The sequence below is a fragment of the Mauremys reevesii genome, linkage group 11 (genome assembly GCF_016161935.1).
Source record: "Mauremys reevesii isolate NIE-2019 linkage group 11, ASM1616193v1, whole genome shotgun sequence".
Taxonomy (NCBI): Eukaryota; Metazoa; Chordata; order Testudines; family Geoemydidae; genus Mauremys; species Mauremys reevesii.
In genome coordinates this window covers 13,110,244-13,123,902 of record NC_052633.1, presented here as the reverse complement: position 1 = coordinate 13,123,902, position 13,659 = coordinate 13,110,244, and the positions used below count along the sequence as shown (strand labels likewise).

Below are 13,659 nucleotides of genomic sequence, written 5' to 3'. Positions count from 1 at the left end.
TGTAAGTTACGAAGAGGCGAGTAACTGGAGGGCACCCTTTGAAACAGTGCTTTTGTTCCAGGGTTCTAGTCCCCGTTGGTTGTTGCTGCTGCTTGCTTTTCTGGGGGTTCTTTCATTTAACAAGGCTTGGAGCTCAGACCTAGAGGAAAGGCTTTGTCAACCTTTCCCAGGGCTAAAAGCGAAACACCTTGGGTGGTAGGTTGAAAGGGGGAATCCAAAGATCAGTGAGAGAGGGAGTGAGAGCTCTGAAGACTGCTTGCTCCAAGCGGTCTAAAAGAATGGTGCCTGGCCTTAGAAATTACTAATACCAGAAGAGTCTCTTGGTGCACAGTCAGGAACAAATACGCTAGTTTGAGAAGTATAATCATGTTACAGAATGTGTTTTGGTTTTTTTGGTTTTTTTTTTACCATGACAAACTATAGCACTGGGGGCTGCCTCTTTCTCTCAGAGTTTGTCTACGTTGGAGCTGGAGGTACAATTTCCAGCTTGAGGAGACGTATCCCTAATAGCTGTTATCAAACTAGCATGCTAAAAACAGAAGTGTAGCCATGGCAGTGCAAACAGCAGGGGGGACTAGCTGCCCTGGCAGATCCCATCGAAACCCCTAGGTACGTATTCGGGCTGCTAGCCTCTCCCAGTGCTAACACCACCACAGTCACACGTCATATTTAGCATGCTAATGCAATCAGAGTTAGAAATGACATCATCCACCTCCAGTGTAGACATACCCTGAGTGCCTTATCCTGCACCATAGAAATCAATGGGAGTTTTGCTTAGACTTCTATGGGGATAGGATCAAGCCCTTCACTAGTTTCCTTCCATGCCTAAGAATCTCAAACACATATGTAGTTATTTCATTATTTTGGAAGTTTGACAGCAGCTACCTTCCCCCTCAGGCCCTCTCTAGATAATAATTTGATTCTGTCTTTGGTTCAGAATGACATTTTGCCAAGTCTCACACTTCCTCTTTGGTGCGAGTCTAAAAGGGACATTTTAGCAACCTCAGAAGCTTGGGCAAGTAAGCTTTCTCACTGGACTATGCATCAATATGAAAAGATTGCTGAAGCTCTTAGAGTGGCTTGAATTCATTGCCCAGTACCAATCACCCCTATCCGGGGAGTTTATGGGGAGGGAATATCCTCAGAGAGATTTCCTGGGATCACACCATCAGAGGGTAAGGTTTGCTCCCTGTGAAATGGCCAGAGACTTGTCTCCTAAGCCCCAGGGGTCATGAGCATCTACATGGAATCTCCGTGTCTCCTTGCCACCTCTTCCAGGCAGCATCACTCCCAGGACCTGCCATTGCCCAATGGGTTTTGCTCACCACAGAAGGGTTTGGTGGCCGTGGTGGCCCTAGATTTTCTATTGGTGCCCGGGGCAAGATATTGTACAACTTTCTACAACGTCTGGGTTTACTCTTGGCCCCCACATCCTGCTCTCAGGCTCACTACTGTCCAGCTGGGAGTCTCTCACCTAAGAGAGAACTTTCAACAGTATAAGGGCCAAAGGAAGATTGTGCCATGGAGTTGAGAGGCCTACCTCTTCATCCACATGGGACCAGGTAGATCATCAGGAAGGGTTCACTCCACACGGATGGCGATTCAAATAATTTTTAAACATTTATATTGCAGTGGCACCTAAAAGCCTCAATCAAATTGGGTCCTCGTGTGCGAGGAGCTATACAACTATATACTAAAAGACAGTCCCGGCTCCAAAGAGTGAACGAAGGGCCCATGATTGTTAGGATATAATGAGGGTATAGTTATTCCCATACGTTTGAATAAAGTTACTGTCTACTTCACAATTATACACCATCCTGAAGCTTCTTTTTCCAGCCTTAAGATAATTCAGAAAGAGCCTAATTACATATTTGTCTAGTCAGTGGAATCAATAAATAATAATAACAATAAAGCAACTTTCCCTGTTACTCTCTAGTGTTCAATTTTCTGACATGAATTTTTTCAAGCACTTAGTATAGCTTGCTAAGTAGTAATACAATAAAGAACAGCAAGTACGGAGACCAGTTTTACAGCACATTAAATCATCTCTAAGAAACTAACAAAAAGAAAAATAGATTCAGAAAGAAAACCTGATCATGCCGGAAATTTGTCAGTTTTTAAAGGGCAGGCGTGTTGGAAAAGTCATTGATTAAATCAACTGGTGCATCATTTAAAATACCTGATTTGGGCCAGTTAATTATTATGCAATAAACATGAGCGTTGCAAACATAAGCATTTGCACAAATTACAAAGACAGATGTGCTTTTTCCAGTGGCCAATTTGTGAGGTTCCTGCTTGGAATAACTAATACACACACAGTAATTATTGCTGTAAAACTAAACTACAATAGGTACAGAATGTCACTTGTTGCCAAATGCATGTGATAGCACAGTTACTGGCTTGTTTAGATGTTATAGGACAGCCTAGAATCTGGGGTTTCTGGGTGAGTGGGCAATACAAGAGCAGGAGACAGTATGCATTAGTGGATAGTTCTTTAGACTAGGACCAGAAGTCATGAGTTCTGTTCCTTCCTCTGCCACTGACTTGCTGTTTGACCTTGGTCAAAGCACTTACGGCCTGATTTTCAAAGCTCTTGGGCAACTGCAGCTCCCACTGAAGTCAACAGGTGTGGTAGCTGGCCTCTGAAGTCAAGCCACTAAACTCTCTGAATCTCAGATGTATAAAATGGGGATAACGATATTTACCCTCCATGGTAACGTTTTTTCAGATCTATGGAGGAAGAGCACTTTATAAGCACTAAGCATTAGGTTTATAATATAAATTATCTGATTATTCATTTTGAAGCTTGAGATCATCTTTTTCCTCCAAACAGGCACTGTATTTCCTGAAGGGTTTGGTATAGCACCATCATAACCAAATCCTGTACTCTTACTGGCCAGGGCCTCGTCCCCAGTATACTTTGTTTCTCCTTCTGACCTGTGGGTCTAACCGTCCATTGCCACATGTGGCTCACTGTGCCTTGTGTTCTGCCATAATAGTTCTTGTAGAAGAAATTACTTAGGGTGGGTTTCCTGTTGTTTTCTCTTCAGTTTGCGGCTGCCGTTGGCTAAATCATTATTTAACATTTCTGCTTTCAATGACATTTCCTCCACCTAGGGGCCTACTACCCACTTCAGGTGCTCATCTGTCCGAAAGTGTTGGCACTTCCTGAGATTTGCCAAATTACTTAACAACGGCTCACCACCTGGCATTGGCCAGTCACAGGTGTTACTGTCTCCTACCATTACAGTAGCAAGCTACCAAGCCTGACTTGTCCAGTATAATATAAATTATTCCCCACACTGCATAATCATTTTTTTTATTAAACACAGATTGACTATTTTAAGCTTATGCATAAAAGGGCAATGAATAGCTGCATTATTTGTATAAAAATTACATTTTTTAAAGAGTTCTTCAAAGCAGATATCCTATAGTTATGCAAGCAAATGCTGAATATGTGTAAGGGTCTTAAATATGGCAACATTTTGACTCATAAGCCTTCTCTCATATTATGTTTCACATTTCTTGAATATTTTAAAGTACAATTTTGATTTTTTTATTATAAATACTGCCTATACTCAAGCCCATACTCACTTGCTATTCAGCATTTCAAATGAAGAGGTTAATCTGTGTGAACTTCCCTGCTAAAACAGTGTAACATCAGCTGTCATTTGCCCGTGACCAAAGTCATTTACTTATATAAAGAACTGATATCAACCCTAATTGCTATAAGGTAACTTGTAGGGATATACAGTTATCTTTGGATAGTTAGCCCCCATGCTTTGTGATGTTTTCAGGGCTATGATTAGACAACCTCAAAGCAATGAAATCTCCACCATTGCTTAAATAATCACCTTAACTGTAGTGAGAAAGCAAAACAACCAATGCATGGACAGCATATGTTCACCAACAGAGGGATTGGAAAATTCATTTCATCTTGTATTTTCCTATTGATAAAACTTGGAAATCAGTAAACAAATGGAGCAAATGGGCCGTTGACTTAGGAAAATATATTCCAAAGCCATGGGGCTGAGGGGCAGAACCCTTAACCCAAGTGTTAAGTAACTGGTGAAATCTGGGCCACTTATGGTTATTATTCACTGTTCCTCTTGAGGTAGAGCCTAAGAACCCCAAAACAGAGATTAGGGCCCCATTGTATAAATTGCTTAAGGACAGTCCCTGCCCTAGAGAGTTCACAACCTAATATTTAGACAAGACACAACTGCTGAAGATAGGTGTATTGAGAGGATAATGATGCCATCTATTTCCGCTAGAGAGATTTTGATCCTGCCGATCTGTGCTCTGTGTAGCCATTGGTCACAATGCTTCTGTTTGATTCCTCCCCACAAACATATGCTCCACTGAGCTGAGGCCTGGAGGATTCTGTGGGTCCCTCTACTTGCATGGACACTCAACTACTTAGCTCCTTGCAAGTCAGAAATTTGGCATTTCCTTTGCATCTGTGGCCTGCTCAGGGCCCCTTAAAATTTGGCCCTGTGGAACTAAAAATGTAAGGAGGGATTTTAGGCCTCAAGCCTGCAAACACTTACACACATGCTGAACTTCACTTTAGTGAGTAATCCCATTGATCTCAATGGGACAGCTCATGTGAGTGAAGTTACATATGTACCTAAGTGTTGGCAAGATCAGGGCCTTAGCTGCTATTAAATATGGTAACACAAAAGCACACACTATGGAGGTCATATGTAGATTTGTAAGGAATCCACAGAAACGTGTGGAAAAACTAAGAAAAAGATGGGTTAAATTAGCCTTGTAGTGCCTTCTAGGGGAGGGATGTGAGCACCCTGGTGGGTGAAAGAAGAACTACCCCGTAGGCTAAGTAGATGTGAATCATGTATCAGTGAGTGCTGCAAAAACTAAGATACAAGAATTCCTTCGGAGTTGATTTTGTGTAAATGCCAGTATCCGAATTCCTTAGATGAATGTGCTGCTTTTGGAAAGGACAGAAAATAAAACAAAGGGTGGGGAAGGAGGAAAGAAGAAAGAATGAGAGAAAGAATTCAAAAACTGAAGGGAAAAAAGGAGGGGGGAAGGGGATTTACTGGAAAACATTCCTCTCTTACAACCATGATAACTGGAATTATTTACAGCAACTCTTATTTCTCTTCTCTATGTGCCAGAATGTCTCTAGCATGTCTCCATAATATTACCTTCCCTTGTATGATATGCAAAGTGGATGCACTGCAGACAAGCAGCAGATCAAAGTCACAATCTAGTCTCTCTTGTTGGTGTATCAGACCTTCAAGATATTCTAGTCATAGAATCCTGAGAATATCTGAGATTCTTATTAGTCAGATTCCCTCTAATGGTTCTCCCCTCCTCCCCCGCCGGTGTTTGCCATGACACTGCATCCTGTTATTGGTGTAGGAGTAGCGCTGACAATGTGCTGGGCCCTTCTCAAACATAAAGAAGACATTGTGCCTACTCCAAAATCCTCATAATGTAAAAAGCAGACAGATAGTCAAAGTCATCAAGGTGGGAAATGGCCATATTTTGGTAATACTAGCTCAGAGTTGGGTGTCTAGCTCCTTTAAGCCCCATGTAAAAATCCCACCCTTGGTGTTACACTAGCACAAAACTCTTCAATTGTTTTGGTATATTATATGGATTATCCCCTTGTACCCATAGCCCTGCCATAACTAGCCAGCTAGCTTCCTCTAGACATGACTACATAAATGAGCGAGCAGGAGGGATTTGAATGCAGAGGGGGTAGTCGCCTTGCAGTGCATTATTCATGCTTGTAAAGTTCTTTGAGATCTGTGCATAGAAGAGACTATAGAAGTGACAAGTCTTATGGTGATGGTGACAGGAGTTGAATCATTCCTCCTACTTGGCGATGCCTTTGTCAAGTTGAGTTGCCTAGACACTCATGCTGGATTAAGATGTCCGAAGGGACTTTGATGCACTGTGAGAGCTGCACTGCTGAAAGTAATGAAATGCTGTTATTCAGACATTAATAAGAACTTATGTGGCAGTGTGTATGAATAAGAACTGCAAAGCTTGAGCAGGTCTGGTCTTTGAGATTAATTGGATAAGGGTGAGCGAATACCGCAAGCGATAACCCACAAACCAGAGTGCATCAGTAGGGGACTGGCATATGCCTAAGGTGCCTTTGTCCTTGTGCCTTCAAGTGAGGTGCCCCTCTCATTAGAGCGCATTCTGGCATGAATGTATGGCCCCTCGTTATTCGATTATGGTACCTGAGATGTACATTGTTATTAGAGTAGAACTCTTGTAAAACTTTTTAAAATCAACAAGCTTATGGGTACTGATTTAACCCAAGCCTCGACTATGGAACATAGTTCCTAGTGAAAGGGTAAGTGAACACGGAAAGGACAAGGTTATAAGCACCTTCTTTTCTCTGCCCAGTTGCACAAAACCATCATGGATCTGCTGTGTGACAGGACTAGTCCATGGAGAGGGCCAGAAAGGGGACTGCACTGCTCCCCGAATGCCACAGGGCTGAGCTCCACAGTCACTTATTTGAAGGGATTATTCCTGGCATGCCATGCTGGTAAGTGCTTTCTAAGGCACCTAGATAGCTGGGTAAAATGATGGGAGTTCACAGGGAGGGTTGTGGGCCAACCAGCTTGCAGCCGTTTCCCATAAACTCCACATATTGAGGAGAGAAGGGCAGCATTGGTCACAATTATTACATCACACAGCCTATAGTAGCAGCTGCTATCTGGCTGTCCAGGTGTTCTGTGCCCCATCTTGGGGCTGTGAAGGATCCTTCTCTTCCCCAACCCCCGTTAATCCACTGAACACTCAGGCTTTCCACAAGGGGCTGGGATTTCATCCTATTAGTATAGGACAAAATAGTTACTTATTGCAAATCCTAATAGAGAGGTGGCTTGTTTGTCTTAGTTCTGCTTACCCACGCTGCTCCAGTTTTCCCGTGGTCTTTTTATATCTAGGTAGTTAGCTAGACAGGCTTACAAATAATGTGTTTGCTAAGGAAAGGGCGTATGTTAAAAATCATTATTTTTCATTTATTTTGAAAATGGAAAGAATAGGATTAAAAGAGCTGTATAAAACCTAATATCACAATTGAGTTGGAAATTTGCTTTTCATCAAGAGAGTCAGAGGCAGGATTATGTGCTGTAGTCTGTTCATCTGTCAGTTATTTAAATATTCTGATTCTTTATGCTACACACCCTGTGTCTTTTATTATCTTACTCCATTTATTGCTTCTGCACAAGCAGCGATCTTAACTGTAGAATTTATTTTCTTTGTTGTTCAAAATATTTACCAGGCATCTTTTTTTTATAGTTGAGGGTTGGCTTTTATGCTGTGTCTCAGACACTGAATTTGGATAATTGCACAAGACAAAATGAATAAGCTAAATACTCTCTTGTATTACGCATTAGGACTGGTTTGCCCTTTGGCATACTGAAATCCACCAGTGCCTGAAAGCCCTAGGCAAAGTTTGTTTGAGTCCCAGGTATGACTAAATTTGCATGCCATGTTTTCCACGGATACTGAGCCCTGTGTTTCCTACCTAGGGAGAGGAGGAAAAAGTTGTAGGTTCAAAGCTTTGCTACAAAGTTACTCTCCCGATCTGGTGATTTCTGCTTCCCTGTTTCACTCCGGCACTCTTGTTACTGTGGATATCTCCCTCCAGTCACTTCACAGTATGGAATCTACAGGCTGCCAAATAAACCCTTTGGAGAACATAAGGATCCTGCATGCTTCGTGATTCCTAAAGGAAACATCTAATACTGTATTAAAGATTCCGCACAGTTTTATTTAACTGTTGTTTACTTGTGTTTTCTTATAGCAATGGCTCCCTTGTCTGGCTACCGATACGCAATGCCCTCTGGAATGTTTTGTTCTCGGCCTGTCATTCTTCCACCGGGATTCTTGCATCAAGTCTTAGAATAAAGGTCTCTTTAAATCAAATAATTTATGGCAGCCAGCACTGTCCAGCCCCAGCGGTCACGAGTTCTTAATGAACGCAGGAGCAGCCTTTTCTTTCCCCCGAAGCGAAACATCATAAAAAGTAAGTGACAGCAATTCTGACCCTATCTGTGGCAGTTTATGAGCATGATTTGCAGACAGATTGAGTTACAATGTTATTGTAACACCTCATCAAAATTCTTATCCAGTTTTGCAGCAGTGGCTTAAGACAAGTGGACTGCCCTGTAACTGGCTGGATCACTTCCAGGAGCTTCCACTCCAGGCACAAAGTAACCCTTTTCAGTTAACCTCTGTTATTTCTCTCTCTTCTCAGTGTGGTTGCAGGAGAGTACACAGGGAAAGGATGCATCAATAAGCTGATTGCAGAATGGCAAAGGGCTGTGATGTTTGTCCTATTCTTTCACTTGCAAGCGAATGGCTAATACTACTAAGAGTTCAGACTCATGACTTGACTTTGGCACTTTACTTTGGGAGCTAAATATGTAAGGTCAAAAAAAATTGTCTCATTCCATTTTTTTCGACTTCCACTGTGCTGTCATTGAACTATTTTTTATTTTGTTTTTTCAGGCAAGCTTAACTTGTCCAAAATGGTAACGTACACGCAAGGGCTTTTTGTTTGTTTGTTTGTTTGTTTTGTGCAAGGTATTTAAAAACAAATGGACAATAATTTATGCAGACGTAGTGATATAATTGCAATATTCATTTCCACCTAAAGTCAATTTCCAGTAGGTAATAGAAACCAATACGGGTTGTATAAAAAACATCTGGCAGTCAAATCCAAGGAGAGACTCAGTGCTAAGAGAATGTAATGAGTGCAAAGAAAAGTCTGAGTTAGAGTTTGGCAAATTCCTGTTTGAAAGGCCAAAGTATACACTATAACCGGTAATCCACAATCTTGTCTACAAAATATCCCGAACACAAGGAACAAAAAAGCACCATTCCTGTCTACCTCCCCCAAAGTTAATCTACTCAACAGAAAAATTCAGATCCAACAGAATGATTACCAGTTAACATAAACAAACAGCTTAAGCAACCGGCTGCCAAGTCATCTGTGATAGATTTATGAACTGATAAATTAGCTAAGGGAGTGGCAGTACAAACAATCACCCTGAAAGATTTGTTCCACCGAGTGCATTGTGTCAACATCTTCCATTCATTTTGTTTTCATAATTTCATTCTGACATTGATTTAGATTCTTTTTTCTTCTTACAAATATTGAATATCACAAGGTTGTAACTCAGCTTTAGGCTACCCAAAGAACCTACCAATTATGTGTCTGAACTATGGATTCTGGGTGGCATCTGAGGGAAGGGGAATTTGAAAGTCTTTTTACATGTGGGCATAAAAAATTCCCCCTTTTTTCAGAATATATAGAAACAGATCAAAATACAGTATAAAATGCAATTCAAATTTAATATGTTCTGCAGCAAAAAGCACATTCCTTTTAAAGGGTGATAAAAAAACTGCTTGGATCTATGGGAAAGGGATGTCTTGATAAAAATCCCTCTTTTCCTGTAGTTTCTGAAGCCTAGAGAATGGCCTTCATATGACAGAATGATCCAGTGGTCAACCTACTAGCCTGGGACCTGGAAGACCCAGTTAGATTCCCAGTTCCCACCACAAACTTCCTGTGTGACTTTGGGCAAGTCACTCCATGTCTCTGAGCCTCAATTTCCCATCTGTAAAACTGGGATAATAGTCCCTACCTCACAGGGGGGTTGTGAGATAAATACATTAAAGATTGTGAGGTGCTCAGATGCTACGGTGACAGAGGACATATAAGTATAATAGATAAATGTCCTCTGATGCTGTTGCTCCTTTTGTGTAGAAGAAAGAATGCATCGCTTTGCATTTATGTATGCAAAAATTAGGCTAATAATCAATAACACTCAGGCGGAGCCATCCCTTGGGTAAGGCGAATTGGGGCGACCGCTCCGGGCACTGCGCTTTGAGGGGCCCTGCGGGCTGGTGTGATTGGCTGGTGCGATCAGTCCTGGAACAGATGAATCCATCATTTCTGCCCCCCCCACCCCTCTGCTCCAGGCCCCGTGCTTTGGGAGGCTCCACGGGCCAGCGCGATTGCCCAGCGCAGTTGGTCCTGGACGAGACGAATCCGTCACTCCCTCCCCAGGCTTACTGGTGCTGAAGGCAGGAGGGGGATCAGTTAAAGTTGTTCTATAGTACTAGATTTTCCAAAAATTAACTTTAAAAAAAAAACAGGAGAATGAAGGAATTGTGTCTCAGACAGCCCAAAAGGAGTGCAGAAAGAAACTCAATTCTTGGTGGATCATTCAGATTACTCTTTCTACTATGTCTATATTTGTTGAAGAAAAAGTTAGTTGGAAACACAGGTCCTGTATGACTGTTGAAGAAAAGCCAGATGGAGATTAATATATTGGAGAAATGTTCAAAAACTCTTTGTCCATTTGAAATTCTGAACCCTATAGTATTATAATACCAAGGTTAGGGAGAGAGCTGCAATGAATCAATATTCTGTGTGCATCCATGGTACAATTCAAAGCTGCCTGTCTGTTGATTTCACGGCTGCACACACATCTTTCAAGATTTCTAAAAATTGTATAGAGAAGATTATATGTAACTTTCAGGTCTGCATCAGTTTCTTACATCCCTGCTTTTCCTGATCCTTTATGAGCATTCACATCCATGTTTCTTATAGCAAAGTTCTCTATAACAGAGTACAAAGATTACACAATTTTAAAACAAATGAGAGCTATTAGACTGTACTACTTTTTAGATTAAAATTACTCATAAATCCAAGAGAGTCCCTGAAGTCCCGTGCAGAGTTCAACTGAAGTTAATAAGATTCCGTATGAGTTTAAGGCACTGTCCTGGCAAATTCCGTTGTATCATCAGAACATATTATTTATAATTAACATTTCATATAAAGAAGGCATTGCACATGTGCCCCAATGCATACAAGTTAAAGACAAGTGCATCTGTGACCAGTGCAAATAACACAGTGCACAGTTAACCTGTGGAATTCACTGCTGCTAAAGGTCATCAAGGCAAAATCTGTGACTGATAATTCCATGATTATTAATAACAATTATAGCTATGTACTCTAAAATAATTATATGGATTATTAATAAAGAACCATGCTTCAGGGAATAAGGTGGGTCCCCACAAAAGGGTCATGTTGGAATTCTGTTCAGCAAACAAACCATCTGCAGCATTGTAAAGTGATCTAGATCAGGAGCAGGCAACCTATGGCATGTGTGCCAAAGGCGGCACGCGAGCTGATTTTCCGTGGCACTCTCACTGCCCGGGTCCTGGCCCGTCTGGGGGGCTCTGCATTTTAATTTAATTTTAAATGAAGCTTCTTAAACATTTTAAAAACCTTATTTACTTTACATACAACAAGAGTTTAGTTATATATTATAGACTTATAGAAAGAGACCTTCTAAAAACGTTAAAATGTATTGCTGGCATGTGAAACCTTAAATTAGAGTGACTAAATGAAGAGTCGGCACAGCACTTCTGAAAAGTTGCCGACCCCTGATCTAGATTAATTAGGGGGCTGGGTTACCAGGTACTGTCTGCTGGTAAAAAAAGAATAGATACCGGAGTAGATAGATCTATATTCTGATCTGGTACGACAACTCCTGTGTTCTCTGCATGAATAGCACCGCTGCCCTTCCCACCTACTCCAGTTGAAAATACATTGTGAAACTCCATAATGGGTACATTTTATACAGTTATAGAGTTTCATTTTAAAATACATGGTTGACTAAGGAAAGAGTTCCTACCATGAAATTATTTCAGAAACAGTGGAAACAACGAAGATGGGTTTAAAGCTGGCCCTTCCTCCCCAGGGTGAAATTCCTCATCAACTGAGCCAAAGAATCAATGCAACATGATTATGCTGAATTCATGTAAGCAAATAAAGCAATTTTGCTTCAGTCAGTTAGGAAGCAATAGTCACAGCTGCAACAATGCATTTTCAATTGTTGGAGTAAATAGGTCACTTGTAGAAGAGAGCAAGTATCATGTTAGATCACAGCTGGCAGAGTGGTCTATTATATTAGCTCATCCATGACTGTGGAGTAGTCATTACGTGTTCTGTAGCGAGACTGTACCATCGTAATACCGGCTCAACCTGGTACCATGTGCAGAAAGATTTCCCTGTGAGGCTAACATAACTAACTTTGGTCCAGATTCCCTCACACAGAGTTTGATCTTGCTGTGGCTGAAGTCATGGGACAAACACCCCCCCCCCCGCCATTTTCTTGTACAGGTGAAAGATCAGGCCCATTATGAATTCTCTCAAATGGAATCATCATTTGTGTTCAGAGTTGTTGGTCTTACCGTTATTATTGCTCCTCCAAAATGTATTAACCCAAAGCTGTGGGTTGGATGTCACCAGTGTGTCAACGTTTTACAACCCACTTTTTTGGTTAAGTTAAAAGAAAACTGGAGCTAATTGGAGAGTTCTCCCCCTCTCTGTCCCCCAAAGATTGAACATGAAGCATTTTTTCCCACTCAAGCAAGTCATCATTACAATTTAATTTATTAAACAACAACAACAACAACACTCTTGTTTATTCAGTATCCCACAGCAAAGCAAAAAGCCTCCTGCTGCTTACAAGAAACACAGAAAAAGCTAAACTGTCTAGGGAAAAACTGATTCTAAAGTCAGAGGATTTTTTTAAAAGCACATAATTTGGACCATGTGATCAGAGACCATTAAGAGAGACTGAGTCAGGATAATCAGGGTTTTAAGAATGATAATAGAAATTGGGATTTAATAATACAGCAGGTAAGCCCTCCCCGCCCCCGCCCCTTTTTTTTGTATTAGTAGATCCTGAGAAGGTTTTACCAATTGAGTGTGCAATGAGTGAAGTATCTTGGAGCAGCCAGATGTGTTTGCTTGTTAAAAATTACTGGCACAAAAGATATGGGAGCAAATTCTGCACTCTGTCACATTCCTGCAACCAAACTGGTTCCAGCAGGGCTGTGTACCTGTTACACAGAGCAGAACTTCGCCCCAGTTAACTAAGAGCCTTTTGGCTGTAAAACATAAGGGAGTGGGATAGAAGCCCCAGGAAACTCCACAGGGTGAATCTAACTGAGCTTATGACTGTGTTCGAGTTTCTTCCCTATAGAGTTTATTTCCTCATGACGGAGAGGATTACAAATCTGTAGAGGAGGCAGGAGGCCCAAGCTTCCAAACTCTGTGGGCCCCTCAATTTATGGGTAAAGGAGGCTCCTTCCCTATGATGCAGCAGCCCTACTGTGGTACTGCGTAGCCTCTGTCCCCACACTGGTAGCATGGCACCATTAGGTCCAGTTCTCATATCTAGTCCTGCAATTGTTTCTTAGATACAACTCCTGCTGAAGTTTACAAAAACTTTGAATGTAGAGCAGTTTCAAGCCTGGGCTTATGTACAATTAGAGGAGGATTTGAATTCCTTTGAACTACACATTTAGTTCAGGAAACTATCCCATCACACACACACACACACACACACACACACACACCTCCAGGATCTACACTGGTGAATGGCTTCTGGGTGGAGTTTAAGGAGTCATTCTGACCCATAAAGCTCTAAAGGTATTTTGATGGGGCATCTGTCCCGCACTGGCAGAAAAGGGGTTAAAAGTAGCCCTAAGGAGGCTGTGCATGAGACAGCCAATCACAGAAGGGCTTATAGGAGCAGCCAATCAGGACCGGGCTCGTCCATATAAGAAGGGCTGCAT

The 13,659-nt window shown here is 41.6% G+C and overlaps 1 protein-coding gene and 1 long non-coding RNA gene across 8 annotated transcripts in view; one reads left to right on the top strand and one right to left on the bottom strand.

The window, feature by feature from the left end:
* Positions 1 to 13,659, bottom strand: part of ERBB4 (erb-b2 receptor tyrosine kinase 4) — a 1,095,893-nt gene that overhangs the window by 813,098 nt on the left and 269,136 nt on the right. The gene's annotated exons all lie outside the window — the stretch shown is intronic.
* LOC120374439 overlaps positions 1 to 13,659 on the top strand; it is a 29,775-nt gene that overhangs the window by 4,913 nt on the left and 11,203 nt on the right. The window contains exon 2 of the long non-coding RNA XR_005586098.1: positions 7,802 to 8,023. This is a non-coding gene — a long non-coding RNA (uncharacterized LOC120374439). The remainder of the gene's footprint in view (positions 1 to 7,801; positions 8,024 to 13,659) is intronic.